The 17040-nt window shown below is 60.8% G+C and overlaps 1 long non-coding RNA gene and 1 pseudogene across 2 annotated transcripts; both read right to left on the bottom strand.

Annotated features, from left to right (window-relative positions):
* Positions 1-1001: 1001 nt before the first annotated feature.
* LOC306659208 lies at positions 1002-3191 on the bottom strand. Its single transcript, XR_013763240.1, has 3 exons — positions 3050-3191; positions 2569-2687; positions 1002-1521 (listed from the first exon to the last, which is right to left on the bottom strand). It is a non-coding gene; the product is annotated as an uncharacterized lncRNA (long non-coding RNA).
* Positions 3192-8439: 5248 nt separating this feature from the next.
* On the bottom strand, positions 8440-16872 carry LOC306660319 (kinase non-catalytic C-lobe domain-containing protein 1-like; annotated as a pseudogene). Its single transcript, XR_013766618.1, has 4 exons — positions 16399-16872; positions 9730-9931; positions 9073-9131; positions 8440-8496 (listed from the first exon to the last, which is right to left on the bottom strand). The product of XR_013766618.1 is annotated as a kinase non-catalytic C-lobe domain-containing protein 1-like (transcript).
* Between the last annotated feature and the right edge of the window lie 168 nt (positions 16873-17040).

Here is a 17040-nt window from a genome sequence, read left to right on the forward strand (position 1 = left end):
CATCCTGGTCCCAGCATGGACACTGATCCCATTCCTGGTCACTGTGTGGACACTGCCCCCATCCTGGTCACTGCTGCCCCCCTCCCAGGCTCACAGCATGGACACCACCCCCCCAGCTCGCAGAGTGGACACTCCCTCTTCCCCCAGCCACTCTCTGGCTGCCCCTGGGCCCAGCCCAGACTTCACCTGGGTGCTGGGTGTGGGTCTGCAGGGTGCGGAGGCAGGCGAGGCACAGGGCCCACAGCTCGTACTCCCGGAGGGGCCGATCCAGCTGGCACAGGAGGTCCTGCAGGGACAGGCTCTGTGGGGAGAGTCGTCCCGTGAAAAGGCCTCTGCCCTCGGTCATGGGAAGCACTTCCACGAGATGACAGGCGAGGGCGGCCTCGACCCCATGCCCAGTGCCCACGGGCAGTCCAGCGTGGGCCCAGCACGCAGGGCCTGACCGGCAGCCACGGGGGGCCTGGTGCTCCCTGAAGACCCAGACAGCCCGCCCTCCACCATTGCTTCTGGGCACGCGCTGGACACCCATGGCTGGACACCAGGCTCACGGGGCCCTGGGAGCTGCCAGCTTCAGCCTGGCAAAAACTAAGGCCCAGGCTGTGCAGTGTGGTGGGCATGTGGGCTGGGGTGGCTGGGGGCTGCTTCTGGTCGTCCAGAGATGAACGCCCACCTTCAAGGCTGGGGAGGGGTCCTGGCCTGAGAGGAGCACCTGGGACAACGTGCGTATTCACAGCTTCCTTCAAACACAGCAGCTGGATGCCCAAGCTGTGCCCACCCCACCCGACCTCGCCCACCAACCTGCTCTGTGGCTGCACTCTCTGGCTGCCCGGCTCCTTCTGGAATCCCCTCGTCGTCCCCTGGAGTCTGGGCTTCGTGGCCTGCATCTCTGGGGTCCATGGGACGGGGTGGAGGGCTTTCTCCTGCAGGCCCCTGGCCGGAGAGTGGGGTCTCTGGTTGTCCTGAGGACCGCGGCTCCCTGTGCATTGCATCTGGTGCCCCTTCGGCTGGAGCGAGGGTTCCTGCTCGGGCCACAGTCTACTTGTGGGCTGTGCCTTGAAGCTAGGAAGGCCATTTTTCCCCTCCAGAAAGACCTTCCTGGGATCAGGGGGGGAGAGTTCAGAGATGGTCAGCTGTCTCCTTGAGCTGGTCAGTGACAGGCAGAGAGCACTGGCCTCTGGGCCCTCAGGCAGCAGCCTGGGAAACGTCTGTACCTTCCTCAGGCTCCGCCTGAGGACGTCTTTGTCCAGCTCGCGGAGGGGCACTTGCTATCAAGGACGAGGCTGGCCAGCCCTTCCCGGCTGGGCTTCTCGCCGTTTCTCATGGGGGCTGACAGCAGTGGCTTGGTGGGCTGGGGTCTGGGGCCCCTGCTGGGCTCCTGCTCTGTGTCTTCATGTGCAGTGGGCTGGGGCTGGCCCTCCGGGGCGGGCAGGGCCTCTGGGTCAGCACTGGAGTCCCCAGGCGGCCTCCTGGGCCCTGAGCTTCTCGAGGCAGGTCTTCCCTTCCAGCTGCTCTCGCTGACGTCTGGCAGGAGGCAGGATGTGGTCACCACAGAGAGGCCTTGACTGTGGGGCCACCCTGGTGGGCGGGGCGTCTGTCCTGTGCTCCCACCTTCCCCTCAGGCAGGGCCCAGCGACCTCCGGGGTCATCCAGCGGCCCCTCGGCCTGCCAGGTGCAGCTTCCCTGGGTCGCCCTTGCTGCCCAGACGTCCCTCCACGAGCTCCTCCTTTTCTGTTACGATGGCACCGTGGTCCTGCCAAGCGTGGACTCAATCCTGGGGCGGCTGTGCCACGCTCCTCAGGATGCTGTGGCCTACTTCAGTGGCACAGTTCTATGGCGGCCGTTCTGCCCCAAAACTACACCTTCCCTGCTGTGGGAGCAATGCTGGTGGCCACTGTTGGCAGGGAGGACCCTCCGGCCACTGTGAGGGCCTGCATGCCGCTTTCCTGAGGCCCTGGAGGCTCCCCAGACTCCACCAGGGTCCCACGTGTGCACAGCACGTGTGTCCCAGATGCACAGCAACGACCTTGCACATGGAGCAAGTGTCTCCAGACCACTGTGATGTGGGCATGCAGGACTGTGGGCTTTCCTTCTACAGGGCACTCGGAGATGGGCAGAGGAGGTGGGCAGCGCCAGCCTTGGTGGCATCCGAGTGTAAGCCCGATGCTCAGCTATGCAAGACTTGTTTGGGTCACTGGATGAGTGTGTACATGCCAGTGTATGCACACCTGGCACACGTGATGTGGACACGTGGATGCATGTGCATGCTTGTGTGCACCTGTGAGTCTGCATGTCTGTGAGCATGTAAAGGTGGACGTGTTTGTGGGTGCATGGGGGCTCTACCTGAGCACACACGTGGGTGACTGGTGTGTGGGTGTTTGCAGGGGTGTTGGTATGAAACAAGTGTGAGTGTGCATGCATCTTAACACACACTTCCCCAGGAGGGTGCATGTGTGTGTGCACCGTGTGCACATTTGATGCACATTTTTGTGCCTACACACGGCATACATGTGCACGTGTATGCATGCGTGTGCACATGTGCAGGCATGTACTGTGGGTGCCCGTGCTTACCCTGGAATGCTCCGAAGGACTCAATGGAGAGCACCCTCCTCCCGACGGCTGAGAGGCTCCGGCACCAGACGGCACGAGGATACGGGTTGCACCTTCTCCTCACACAGTGCTATGATGCTCTACGACACCATGTGCCACCCAGGTGAGGCTGGTCTCTCAGGAGGAGGCTGCCTCCTGAGACCGCCTGCAGTGTATCTCCGAGGAGGCCCCTGTCCCCTGGCTGCCCTCTTGCCCGCCACACGCACCCTTTGTGTAAAAAGGCAAGGTGTCCCAGGTTACAGAGGCCAGGGCTTCACTGCAGACTTGCAGGACAGAAGTCATGCCCGTGTTCAAGCACAAAGCAGTGCCACTGAATTCTGGTCGGGAGACCCTGAAGAGGCTGCTGGGGTCTGTGCGTGTGTGTGTGCCTGGGTGTGTAGCATCAGGCAGGTTGGGCAGGGGGTCAGCTGTGGGCACCAGCAACGGACAGCTGTGGACTCACCTCCAGGTCAGGCCGGTCTCTGGGGTCCTCTGCCTGCATCTGGTTCAGCAGCGCCTCCAGGTCTGGGCTCAGCCTGGGCTCCAGCTCGGGCTCTGCCACGTACTCAAGGGCAGCCTTCAGTGTCGCCCCCAGAGAGTAGATGTGAGCCGCGGGTGGCAAGGAGCCATTACTGCCTGCTCTGCCCACGGCCACCCTCCTCCAGGGCCAGGACTCCTGGTGGAACACACCTGCAAGCTTGGCAGGGCACTGCCCGCTGCAGCCACCATCCCGGGAGGAAGCAGCAGCAATCACGCTGCTCCCAGGTCCCAGAGGCCCCACATGCATGCTCTGCCCTCCTGTCCAGTCCAGCCACTGCTGGCCCTGCCAGCACAGACTCAGGCCCTGTCTAGGTGCTCTTCAACAAAGGCCGGGGAAACACGGGTTTGCCTTTCTTTGGAAGTGGGGGCCTTCCTAACTGTGCCTGGGAGTAGGCTCTGCTCATGGTCCATGCCAGGACACCAGCTGCGCTGATGGTCATGCCCCGGGTCCTGGTGGGGCTGCAGTGGCCGCTGCCTCCCCTGTGCTGAGTGGCACCGTCGAGCCTTCAGCACTTCAAGAACAAACCAGCGTGGGTGGGATTGTGTTGAAACTGCAGTGGCTTCTTTTAATTTGGGAGAGACTGACTTTCTTACAGAATAAAATCTCTATTGCAGAGAGACTGTCTTTTTTGTTGGTTTTCCTGTTAACTGACGAGTGACTGGACACTCCACCTTTTCCGGTACTGGGATGGACCCAGGGCCCCACGATGTGGCACTCCTCACCCACGGGGTGGCTTTCTGCCTCTGGCTTGCTTTCGGTCCGTTTGTGCCCTGGTTCCTATGGTTTTGTGGCAATTATTAAAGGAATGTGTAAGCTTCGTTTCTAGCGGTAGTTGCCATGCAGAGGGTGCCGTTTGTTGGGAGGCATCTTGTTTTGGCTAGCCTCTGGACACCCTCCTGTGCTCCTGGGGTCGGGTCTGCAGACATATGACAGATGAGGTGATTCTGCCCCGTCCGAGAGGCATCCTGTTCAGGGTCCATGTCACCGCACTGACTGTCCCTGAGCCCATCCCTTCTCCTCATGCCCACACCAGGACCAGGAGCCACCCCCACCCCTGCAGAGGGAGAATTGGCATCCCAGCCCGGGCCCCGCTCACATGCTGTGAGCCTTGGCCAAGCCACAGACCCTCTTCTGAACCTCAGGGAACCCCAAGTGTTGTCACCCTCACAATGACAGGCAGCAGTAGGCACAGGGTCTGAGAATGGTTGCGGAGGACATAGGCAAGAGATGGAGGCCATAGCCCTGCCATCTACCACCTTCCACCTTGTCTGTCCCACAAGCTCCTGGGCCTTCTGCCAGTGATCACTCAAGTCCACACGGCTTGTCTGTGGCCTGGCACTTGCTAAGCACAGGCCCATGGACTGGTGACACACTGACCACACAATGAGCCTGTCTTCCTGGCTGGACCCTGTGAACCTGCATATGCTCAGGGTCTTGAGGGCTGGAGGACAGCCTGTGGGGCCAAAGCCCAGCAGGCTTAACTTCTGGGATCTCCTGAGCAAGGACCAAGGAGTGCAGTGCGTCCAGGGATTTAGGGAGCCCTGGGGTCAGTCTCAGAAGTGGAGGGGAGATGGTCCCAGGAGGGGTAGCTGCATGGTACCTGGAACATAGTGATGGGGCCAGGCCAGGACACTCGGGTGAGGTAAGAGTTGGGAAGGTTGTTCTGGGAGACAGGGAAGCAGGTGTGTGGGGGTGGGGGTGGGGCATGCCAGCTGCAGGAGGGAGCAGGGCCCAGATGCATCCCAGCATCATCAGCACATGGCCAGTCAGTGGGGTCTGGGTGACAGGAGGAGGCATAGGTGAGGATGGGGCGGCCCAGCCTGGGGTGCAGTCAGCAGCCACGGCCCGAAGCGCCCATGCCTCAGTCCAGAAACCCAGGAGGCTGGGTGGGGTGTCTATCTATGGTGGCCGTGGTGCCCTGCCACATGTTCCTGGAAGCAGTGGTGCCTGGAGGGTGAGCTGGGTGAAGGCTTGCCCCCAGCAGGGTTAGCTCCTGAGCTGGGAGAGGTCTGTCCAGGCTCTGGAGCTGCCTCTGAGCTGTGAGGCTGTCCAGGCTCTGGAGCTGCCTCTGAGCTGGGAGAGGGCTGTCCAGGCTCTGGAGCTGCCTCTGAGCTGGAGAGGGCTGTCCAGGCTGTGGAACTGCATCTGAGCTGGGCGAGGGCTGTCCAGGCTCTGGAGCTGCCTCTGAGCTGGGAGAGGGCTGTCCAGGCTGTGGAACTGCCTCTGAGCTGGGCGAGGGCTGTCCAGGCTCTGGAGCTGCATCTGAGCTGGGCGTGCCTGGGCTCCATTTGCAGCACTTTGATCACTCAGGGGTCCTGCAGCCCCCGGCAAGAGCCCCAGAGTAAAGTTCATCTGGGACAGAACAGAGACCTTGGCTCTGCAGGCTGGCCCAGATGATTGGCCCATGCTGATGTGGGAACAGGCCTTGGTGTACCCCAAGGGCCTTTCCACAGAACAAGGTAGGCAGGACCCACCTGCTCTGTGAGTAGAAGGATGGAACCCTTGCTGTCACCCTGGGGACTGACTGGGGGTCCTCAGAACAGAAGTTCATCACTCATCAGTTCTGAGATGTGAGGACCTGGGGCCCCTCCCCTGTCCCACGCCCTCCAGCCTCCTGGGTTCTCCGCCTGGCAGTCAACACGTTGAGCCCTCCTGCCTCACACCGGTCTCCTGGGGAGCTGCCTGTGAAGCTTGGTGGCTCCATCCAGACAGGGCCTCAGCGCCTCTGTGTAGGGTGTGCCAGGCTAGCTCAGGCACAGGTAGGAGCCAGGGGGTCAGAACCCAGACCCTGGGAGTTGGGTAAAAGCAGGCTTGTGGCGAGCAAACCTGCAAACTCATTTATTGCAGGAAAAACCATACATTTTATAAACCTTTTGCCCAATCATGATGTGCCACGGGGGATCAGACCACCAGGCCCCTATACAGGTTCCCTTGGTAATACTAGGTGAACTTGGGGCAGTTGTTTACTTTCCTAAGTGGTCAGAGCGGAATGCTCCTCTCTGCAAGTTTACGAGACATTAACTGCTGTCAGCCAAGAACTAGGATTCCTCCCAACACCTCTGCAAACTCGGGAGCTCAGCATCCTCTACAGGAAGAGGCACATCCGCCCACCAGCAGAGCCCACCTCAACGCACTTGCCTCGATGGTAGTAGGTAAGTGGGCAATACATTAAAATAAACCAAAGTGCCACAGACACAGGCCAGCGCACAGGCTTGTGCCACACCACAGGAAGCCCGCATCCCGCCCAGGGGACACGAACCTTCTTAACACCAAGAAAACCCAGCAAACTGCAAAAAACCACAGCACATGGACAGCACTCTGAAGCCACAGCGTGACTGAGTGAGAAGTTACAAAGAGAAAGCAAGCCCTAGTGCATTCAGGAATGAGAGAGGCCCACTGGGCCTGAATGCTCGCCAGTGACCACATGCTCACAACAGCAGCCGCCCAGTCAGCCCTGCTGAGTCCATCCTGCGAAGCAGAACAGCTGGGAGAAACCCACTCAGCTGTGCGTGGCCTGGAGGCCCGCGAGGGATGGTGGGTCCTGGCGTGGATCTTGCTCTGGCTGTGTCGGATGCCGCGCACAGGGATGTGCAGTGGAGAGGACCCGCGTGGCGATGTGCCCGTGGTACATTCATCTTCTGCATATACGTCTCAATGAAAGGTACCAAAACCCAACCTACTCACAAGGCTAAATTACTCAGGGGCTAAAGAAGAAATCTCGATGGAAATAAGGTTCTTAGAAGCAAATGCTGTGTGGCAAAGCTCACAGGATGCAGCAGAGATCACAGGTCGAGGGAAATTCATGGCCTTGGGTAGTTGACATGGACGCTGGGGAGAGGAGCTGAAATGGGTGAGCTGGGTCCGACTCAGGAAAGGAACAGATGCCAGACTCAAACAGGTAAGAGGAGAGGGTGATCGACAGAGAAGAGCGCATGCCCAGGAGACAGTGCAGGACTCTGGACAGACCACAAGGCAAGCTGTGAGGCTGCCCAGAGCAGGAAAGGGAGGTGCAGACTGGCACTCGGGCAGGGGGCGGCCTGAGGAGCCGGCCACAGAGGGCTCTACCTGCCCCCATTCTCCTCTGCGGAGTTGACCAGAGAGCCCACCCCAATGAGAACGCTGGGTGGGCTGGGCCTCCGCCCACTAGAATGGACAGTGAATGCACCTTTCTGCCAGGACAGAGACAACTGCAGCAAGCTCTGCCGGGTGGTGGAGGCCAGCTCATCCCATGCTTAGACACACAGGGCGAAGACTGGGACACCAGCAGGGCAAGACCACCAGCCACCCACGGACCATGCAGGACAGTCCACAGGGGGCACTCTGAGCCAGACTCCGTTGTGTGCAGGAGAGAAGACAGCTGGCCAGCGAGGTTTTCCTCAGTGGGAAAGGGCGATTCAACACCAGGAGATAAATAGGTAAATCACTCTTGTGGTGAGGGACTGAACTCAGGGCCCTGTGCATGTGAGACGAGCAGTCTACAAACTGAGCTGTATCCCCAGCCCAGGGAGTCAATCTTGATGAAGAAAAAAATCACATCATCCTTTCAAGGAGCACAGAAGGAGCACCTCGCGGAAACACAGCGTGCACTCAGGACAACGTGATCGGTCCAGCAGGGGACGTCTGTGCCAAGGCAGATGTCCTGCCAGGAACGGTGGGGGCACACTTGGAATGGGCAACCCTTCGCGGGGGCAGGAGGGGCTCGCACTGTGCTGCTAGCCCGGCTCCACGCTGCTCCTCATCGCACAGAGTGCCACAGCGAAGGGAACCCCAGGGGTAACCTGGCGGTTATGTCGGTGATTTGATCGGGGAAAGAGAAGAGCTAAAAGAATCTGCCCACTGCTAGAAACAATAGACAGATTGTGCAAGATGGTGGGCTTAAAATCAGGATAGTAAAGTGACCTGTACCTCCGTAGACTAGCAACAAGGAGCAGAAGACTGCAGATAAAACACAACGTCAGTTTCAGAACAGAAGCAGAATTTAACAAAATCCTGAGAAAATCTAAACCTGACACCAGGACTCCACGGCAGGTGAGGCGCTGTCAGGGGCTCACGGAGGCCACCAGGTATCTCACCTAGAGCCACTCCAGCCACGTGCCAGCTGAGCTTCCTGGGACTTGTGGAGCCGATTTCAAAATTCACCTGGGATAAGGGCCAGAGCAGCCGGTTGCTCCCGCTGGCACGGCCCTGAGGGCACGGGGCTTGCCGAGAATCAGGTGATTCAGAGAGCCAGTTCTAGTGCAGGGATGGGCCTGGGGGCACAACAGGACAGAGCCTGCTCTGTGGCGGGGGTGGTGTGCATCGGAGCTGGCCAACTAACCACACCAGGGAGAGGCCGGCGACGAGGAAGGAGGAGGGGTCAGGGGGTCACACTGGGTAAGGGGACTGACATGTGAGTCTGAGTTAGTCACTTCACGTGTGCTTTGGTGAAAACGCAGGGATCTTGTCTGTTAATTGGAGTTGAGTAAAGTAGGAGTGACGTAGGCTTCAGGCAGATACGGTGTGAGGAGCAAAGGGTGACGCTTTCAGTGGAAACAGCAGCGAACGCCTGCCGGGTGCTGGGGCGGGAAGCCTGTGCAGAGACGGGCTGTACCTGAGAGGGAGGACGCGCTGCCCACTGCCGTAGAAAGAACCCAGGTGCTCGGCTCCCTCCCCGCCAGCTCCCAGCTCCCCCACGCCCTCTTTCCCAGCCAGCAGGGCCTCCTCTGAGGCCCGTGATGTGCTATCACAGCAGGGAATGGAAATTGTGCACTCACAGGAAGGACAGGCGGCACAAAGCCACCCCTCCAAACACCCCTGTCCTCAAGCTTGAGGACGGGCCCTAAGGCAGCCCCAGGGATGGAGGGTGAGCTCAGAGGCCAGCTGGGAGCCACTGCAGCAGCCAGGCGGTCAGGAAGCTCAGAGGCAGCGAGGAGGGCCCCTGGTGGGCCGCCCTCCGCAGCACTTACCTCAAACGTGTTCCCAGTCAGGTCGAACTCGCGGGGAACAAAGGCACCCTCGGGGTCATCTGGAGAGGAAGAGAAAGGCCTTGTTCTGATCAACCCACCAGGAGGCAGGGCGAGGAGGCACGCCGACCAGAAGCCACCAGGAGCCTCTGGGCAGAGTCGGGAAGGCTGCTAGGGCCGGGCCGGGTCCTCCCCTCTGCCCTCCCACTGCCGCCTGAGGATGGCCCAGGCATCAGGAGAGGCAAGTGGTTAAAAAGAGGAACCTTTAACTGTAGCCCAGGGTCCTGTCCCTCTTCCTGAAGGGCCACCTGGGGAACCACCCAGCAGCTCTGCTTCCCCTGGAAGGGTGCAGGGCAGCCTGCCCAGCTGAGCCACGTGGTCTCGACTGGTCGAAGTGGTGGGTGGTTCAGGCTGGCCGAGACCCTCCCTGGCTCTCCGAGGGCTGTGCCCCGTCTGGAGTGCAGGAGCCCACCGGCCACCTGAGTTTCCTGCGCGGCCTGCCTCCCTCCCTCCGCAGTTCTTCAGGCCGAGGATTCTCATCAGGCTGCCAAGGACCCTGGCCCCGGCCTGGGCCCGGTCCGCCTGGCTGCCCAGTGCTCACGATGCCTGAGAGGGTGTCTCTGTCCCAGCCGCACCCACCAGCGGTTGCCATTGGCTCACCACTGAGCTGCTCCATGAAGCACACGTTCCCACTGGTGTTGAAGGCCAGCGTGTCGGGCGTGATGCATAGCGTCTGGGAAGATGGCGGCGTGGGGCCACGCTCCGCATGGACAGGCTGCACTCCAGGCACACGGCCCAGGCCTCCTGCTCGCTGAGGCCGCTGTCCCGCAGGGAGAGGATGTCGGGCCAGGGACACGTTCTCCTGCCAAGACAGGCCTTGGTGAGCCCACAGAGGGTCACCCAGGGCAGGGCACACGCCCAGCACCGAGCCGGGTTCTTGGGGAGCAGGTGGCTTGCGGTGGTCCTTTCACTTCATGGGGTTGGGAAAGGAGTTTCGGGCCAGGACTTTTCCAGTTACTATTGTTACTTGTTGTGAGATGGAGTCTCATGGCCTTGCCCAGGCTGGTCCTGTGCTTCTGGGCTTGGCTGCTCCCAAGTGCTGAGCCTGCAGCTGGGGGCCACCACATCTCACTCCAGTCTTTTAGATTTTACCTGTTTATTTACGTCTTGGTGCCGGAGCCCAGGGTTTTGTGCTTCCTTGTGCTCCCCAGGCCCTCACCACTGAGCCACACTCCCCTCCTGACCAGGTCATTTTTTTTTTTTTTTTTTAAAAGACCCATCCCACTGTTCTCTGGCAGTCAGAACTGTGAGCATTTGGTGAAACCCCAGCATGTGGCCTGGAGCCGGCGTCTGCGCGTGTCGCGTAGGAACGTGGCTGTACTCCCGGGAGGCTGGCTGGAGCCTGTGAGCTTGTGCCCAGCTGGCCACCTGCTCAGAACAGCCCGACTGGCAGCTCAGCCAGCTCACGGAGGCTGTGCACAGGTTAAGCCACGGTCTTGCCTATAGACCACACTCCCGTGCACAGGGAGCCGCACGGAGGGCTGAGGTGGTGAGCCTGCAACCCAGTCATGTGATGTTCAACTACACGTGTGTGACAGGTACAGGCGTCCAGACGCTAGCTGTGGGCAGTTCACATGGAGGACAGAGTGGGGAGGACCCCACTCAGCTGACCGCCTGGCCTCCCCATGCTGAGCCACTGCAAATTCTTAGTAGGCTCCAGGATCCCGGAGCTCAAGGAACCCGATGGCCTGTACCAACACCACACTCACATGCACACGGCTACCACACACACTCTTGCACACATGTGCCATGTGTACCTACTGTCTGTTCCACATGTGCATGCACATGCACAGAAACACACTCCTCCACTCATGCATTAACATATGCCAACATACGTCCACACACATCACACACATCACACGTACCCACAGGCCTATCATACAGTCACACAATTCTGCATCAGTCACGATACACATACTGACTCACACCCACACACCACACCTGACTCTGAGGCCCTGTTTGGTGCATACCCCCTGCTGCTCGCCCTGTGTGTTTGTGTTTGTGTACCTATGGATGAGGGAGGAGGCTCAGAGGGAACCGGCTGGGGCTCTGGGTCGGCAAAGGATGTGGGCTCTCTTGGAGGGGTGAGGATGGGACAGGAGGCAAAGCCCCAGCACCTGTCCCAGCCTTGGCTGCAGCTCCCCAGGACATGGGCTCTTCTTCAAGTGTGGGCAAGAGCTCAGGTCCTAAAGGGTGAGCCTGCCTCCAGGTGGCCCTGCTCAGGATCCCCACAGCCACAGACGAGGGAGCCAAGGGCTCCATGGTGGGGCCTGGGTCTGCCCTGCTGTGTGTCTCTGCACATCCACCGTGTGTGTCCCTCTGTGGTCCAGGGAGGGGATTGTAATGGCACTTCCCTAGACCTTCCAGCTCCTCCTGTGTCGGCACGCTCTCTGCTTGCTCCTGGGGTTCCCTGGCTGTTGTGGGTTGAATCTAGACAGTCCCCAAAGGCTTGTGTGTTGAAGGCTTAGTCCCCACACAGCAGTGTCCCGAGGTGGGGTTTTGGAGGTGCCTGACCTTGAAGGCCTGACTTCATCAGTGGACTGGCCTGTTGGTGGATTCATGATCTGAATGGACTATTGGGCGGTGTGGGCTGGCTGGAGAAGTGGGTCACTGGGGGTATGGCTTGGACTGCACCTTGTCCCAGGCCCCTTCCTCTCTGTCTTTCCCTCTCTCTCTCTTTCCTGACTGCCATGACCCTGAGCAGTATCCCCCCCTGCCCCCATGCCCTTCCCCATGATGTTCTGCCTCATTAAGGCCCAGAGCAATGAAGCCCTCCAACCATGGACTGGGACCTCTGGAACCATGAGCCCAGATAGACCTTTCTTCCTCTGAGCTGTTTTATCAAGTACTTTGTCGCAGTGACGTGTAGCTGACCGACACACTGAGATACAGCCTTCTTGATGTGGGTCTCCCCGCACCACCTAGGCTCTTCAGGACCCAGAGAGCCCTAGGAGCCAGCCATGCCCACGAGACCCATGTGCACACACATGTATCACACCTGCATACACACCTGCACCAGCACAAGGCACCTCATGTGAATGCACAGTGCAGTGCACGTGCACACAGCACACAAGCACACGTGCACGAGCACACACCAAGCGAGGCACTGCCCCAACAGGCCCCGTGATTCTGTGCCACTTAGGAGGAACGAAGCCCGCCCACGACATGAGTCTGTGCCAGGCCCAGTCCCACAGCAAGGCTGCCGACACCCTGCTGCCGCTGCTCACACTGGCCAGCGAGCCCGCCTGCTCACAGGCGGCGACGGAGCCTGCCAAGAGAAGGGAGCCTCTTCAGGCACACTGCAGGGCCATCCTATGGCCGCAACACCACCTCCTTCTCCGGCTCGGCGGGGAGGGCCCCTGAGCGCTTGCCAGTGCTTGGGCAGCTGCAGACCTGCACCCCCAGCACCTGTTCGTGCTGAGCGGGTCCAAGTGGGAGGAAGCAGAAGCCCTGAGGGTCTGGAGCCACTGCTTCCAGTGGGGCTCGGGCCTCCCCCAGGACAAGGTTGTCTCTGCCTCAGAGCACACAAGGTACCCCAGGCCCTGCTGGATCCCCTCATCCAGCACCAAGGGACCCCCAGCCTGGATGCTGGGCCCTGTAGCCACCCACCCTCTGAGGCCTGGTCTAGAGGAGGCAGGAACACAGGATGAGCCTTGGCTAAGGGGCCAGGGGCAAGGATGAGAGACCGGGAGGGATGTGGGCAGCACTCACCAGCCGCTCAGCCTCAGTCCATGGCCCCCCCAAATTCCAGCAGAAGCCCCATGGCCACTCATGAACAGAGCCCAGCCATATGCTGTGCCTGCCTCTGGAAAGGACAGCTGTCAGCCTGGTTGCCAGGCAGGCCCAGGCTCCAAGTGAAATATGCTTAGCCCAGCTGCAGGGTCCCCAAAGTGGGTTCCATGAGGCTTAGGGCCACAGAAGACTTCCAAGGAAGGGGAGTGCTGTGGTCAGCACAGCTGGCCTGGGCTCCTGTGGAGGCCTGCCTGCATGGCACCCCTGCCCAGAGGGCCCACACTGGCTGGGGCATCATGACTCACACTACAGCCTCTTCTGGCTCCTGCCATCCGACCTCGCAGCCTCTAGCAGCTCCCTCTGCTGGGTGCAGGCCTAGCTCCTGGGGTGGGAGAGAGGGTCCTGCTCACCCTTCTCCAGCAAGGAACTTCCCAGGGGGTTGAGGGGGATCACCCAGATTTTGTTCCCTGCTGGGCAGGAAAGAGCAGCCCTTTTCCTGCGACTGTGTGGGCCTAAGCCCAACCCCCATGCCTGGAAGGAGGGTCCCCATCCCCAGGGGCTGTTCCCCAGGGCAGAGGTGGCACTTCAGCTCATCTCCTGTCCCAGAGGGTGGGGCACTTATCTGGTTGTGCAAAGCATTCAGCTCGGCTTCTGTGCATTGAGGGGGCCTTCCCCCGGGGCTCAGACAAACTTCGAGCCTGGGGTGCAGGGGACTCAGGGGTCACTGTGTCCATTTCAAATACACTTCCTACAATCAACTGACTTTTGAGATGTGGTATGTTCCAACAGGACCTCCAACCCAAACCAAACTCACCACTGAGAGCATGGCAGGCGGCAGGCCCCAGGGAGCCTGACCACCAGGCCAGGGGAGCTCTGCCACAGAGCCCTGGTCTGCCCTCCCCAGGAAGATGCCCTCCCCTGTCTGAGGCTGTTCCTGGAAGTAGCTCTCCCTGGGTCTCAGGCTGCCCCTGTTCTGGGCTCCTGGGTTCAGGAGCATGTCACACAGAGTCCAGGAGGGGACACTGGGAGATGCTCCCTGTGTGGCCCAGCCACTAGCCCCGGAGCCCAGCCAGCCCCACCCTAAGAAGTTCTGGGAGGTGCTTTCTGGGTTTGACAAGGGTGAGACCCTCCTGCCATCGGGGAGGCATGGGACAGGAACTGCCCTGCCTGGCACCCAAGGGAGCCATCATCATCTCCTAGCCTGCCCTGGTCTGCACCCTGACTCTCAGCCCTAGCCACTTGGCATGTGTCTGCCTGTCCGGTAGCCACAGTGCTGCCCAGGTCTGATTATGCTGTTCTGCCTCTGACCCCATATGCCCTGTCCAGAGCAGCTGAAATCCATGGGAGTTCAGGGAGGGACAGTTCTTCCCAGAGGTTGGCCTTGGGCAGTGCCTGGGCAGAAGGTCTCCACTGTGCACTTAAGGTCCTCTGCGGTATGCCTGCAGGTGGCCAGGGATCTAGGGTGGCGATAGCTCCAGGACCTAGCCAGATACTGCCGTCCACTCACTGAGCTCTGGGTGGTTTCCAGCCCAACATCTCCTTGCACACTATGGTCTGCCATGTGCCACGCATCTTGGGGCGGACTGGGCTGCGGGGTGCTGACTCTGTTTCACAAGTGAATGCCAAGCTGTTTCCAACGGTGAGCAAGCACTGCTGGCCTGTGGGTCCCACCCACACACACCACTGTCCACCTCAGTTATCGCCATCTAGTGACCATGGGAGATATTCAGGATGGGCATGTTCTGCATCCCCCTGACCGTAATGAACTTTCTCTTGAGTTTGCCAGTCATTTGGACTTCCTGGATCGAGACGTGAAAGGACCTTCCCAGGCGTCCTGGGCTGTCTGTAGGCTCCACTGCTCCCACGTGGTCTGTTGTGTCCTCACTGGCACTGCCCTCCAGGTGAACAATCACCCTCTTCCTTACCCTACAGGACAGGTGCAGAGGCTAACAGGTAGGAAGCAAAACCCTCTTCTGTGAACCAAGCCAGGCAGTGCAAGAGGCATGAAGTCTGGACTCCAGGTCTGCTCTCAGACACAGGACATATGACATCTCAAGACTGGGCCCAGGGGACCCCACTCCTGCTCACAGGAGAGAAGGCAGCACCCTCCCCTGCTGAGAGGCCCACCTGAACCTCCCACTGGACACCACTAAAATGGTAGCCTCACAGTTCACCTGCAGGTCTCTGCACAGTCACAGAGGAGACTACCCCACACCCCATGCACACCGAGACTGATCCAGTCCAGGGAGTGCTGGGACATTCCTGTGACAGAAGGTGACATGGTATGGTGGAAGGGCAGACCAAGCTCAGGTTGCAAGCCTGTGTTCAAACTTGGCATTGCCTTCTGTGGTGCCTGCTGCTGCCTCGGGTGCTGGACACAGAGCAGACCCCCCAAGCTCAGCAGCTGGTGCACAAACGTACATGGTGTGCAGAGCCATGTTTTCAGATCTGCTTCCAATGGCGACCAGAGGGCGAATCTTCTGAGGGGACACTGGAGTGCATCCTCTGGGGGAGTTTCTGAAGGCTGGGGCTGAGGACACCTTTTCTTTTCCATCAAAGCCAGGGAGATATCCAAAGGTTTATTTATTTCCTGGCCTCTCCTCTCTGCAGCCTTTAATTGCACCAAATCCAGGCCACATTGGGGGTGGGGGCGGTGCCAACCCCCTGCACTGCTCAAGCGGCCTCTGGGTGGCCAGGCAGCAGCAATGGATTCCTTCTCCCTCAGGAGCTCACTCCTCTGGGAAGTATGGGGCTGGCAGAGGGGCCAGGCTCTGGGGACTGCAGCCATGGGGCCTCTGCTCCAGGAGGGTTCTGGCCAACTTTCACTCATCAGACGGCCAGTTTGCCCAGGAGGGCTAAAGGAGGGTCTTCAGCATCACACTGTCCCCAATGGATACAGAATGCCATATTCCTTAACAGAGAGCCAGAAGCCCAAGTTGGAAGGCTCTCCCCAGAGACCCCATATTCTGAGAGGAGAGGGTGTCCCAGACACCTGACCACACTCTCTGGGGGTTGCTTTCATACTTGTTCACAGCACCGAGTTAGTGCCTCTGACGCCAGCATGGCCTGTGGGGCCAAGTGGGGCCCAGCTTCTCTGCCCCTTGGATGGAGACCACAGGCAGAGCACTCCCTGGGGAGGGGGTCTGCCTCAGGCTCCCAAGTCCCGGGCAGGAAGCACAGCTCAGTCCTGGGGAAGCACAGTGCTCACCCTGCATTAACCCTTCACCTACAGCTTCTGAGCCTGGCCCACTGCAAAGGTAAACAGCACCCTACACTGTCTGGGTGCTGACGGTGCCCCACTTGTCTGCCCAAGAGCTACAAGAACAAGCCCACCCAACGCTGGGCGCCAACTTTGGCAGTGACAGCTTCCACTGCCGTCCCATGAGGCATTCCAGCAGAACTGGGGGCATGAGGACAGGGCTCCCAGCGGCCACCACCTGCTCCGCCAGGTCTGCGGGGGCGGGGGCCGCCCAGCCCTCCCTGTTCCTCCGCAGATCCCGGCGAGAGCCGGTGGGGTCCCCGGTGTCTAGGGCTCACCTCGTCCTCCGGCAGGGTGGGGAGCGGCTCGAAGTCGTAGAAGTCCAGGTCCTTGCTGTCCTCCTCATAGAGGCTCACGGCGGCAGGGTCCATGGCCTGCATCCTGCGCGCTCCGCCCGGCCTGCGCGGCGGGCTGGTGCTGCGGCCAGGTCCGCGCCCCTCGCCGGTCCGCGCGCCCCCGTGGGTCCCTGCCGCGCAGCTGGCTCCCCTGGGGTCCTCTCCCGGCAGGTCCCCTCCGAGGCTGGCCGCAGCCTCTGCGCCCGCTGGGCCGCTCTGGGCACCACCAGCTACGCGCGACCGGCCGCCATGGCAACGCGCCCGCCGCCTGCCGCAGTGTCGACCGGCGCGGGGGACGCCTGGGGCGGTGCCGGGGCGGTGCCGAGGGCCGTGTCACTTGGCTGGCCCGGGGGCCCCGCGGGCGTCCTGGAAGAACGACTTCCACGGGGTGCGGGCGAGCCGCCCGCGCGGCTGTGACTGTCGGGGGCGGAGCCACTCGGTCCACGGCCGCCGGCGGGTCCGCGCTCACGCCCGGCACACCGAAGGCGGAAGGGCCTGGCCCACCGCGAGAGCGCGAGGGCGCGTAGCCCGCGACTTCTGCCCCATTCCCTACTCCGCCTCCCCGGGGGGCGAGGCTGCCGCAGT

This window comes from Sciurus vulgaris, assembly GCF_902686455.1.
Source record: "Sciurus vulgaris genome assembly, chromosome: 4".
NCBI lineage: Eukaryota > Metazoa > Chordata > Mammalia > Rodentia > Sciuridae > Sciurus > Sciurus vulgaris.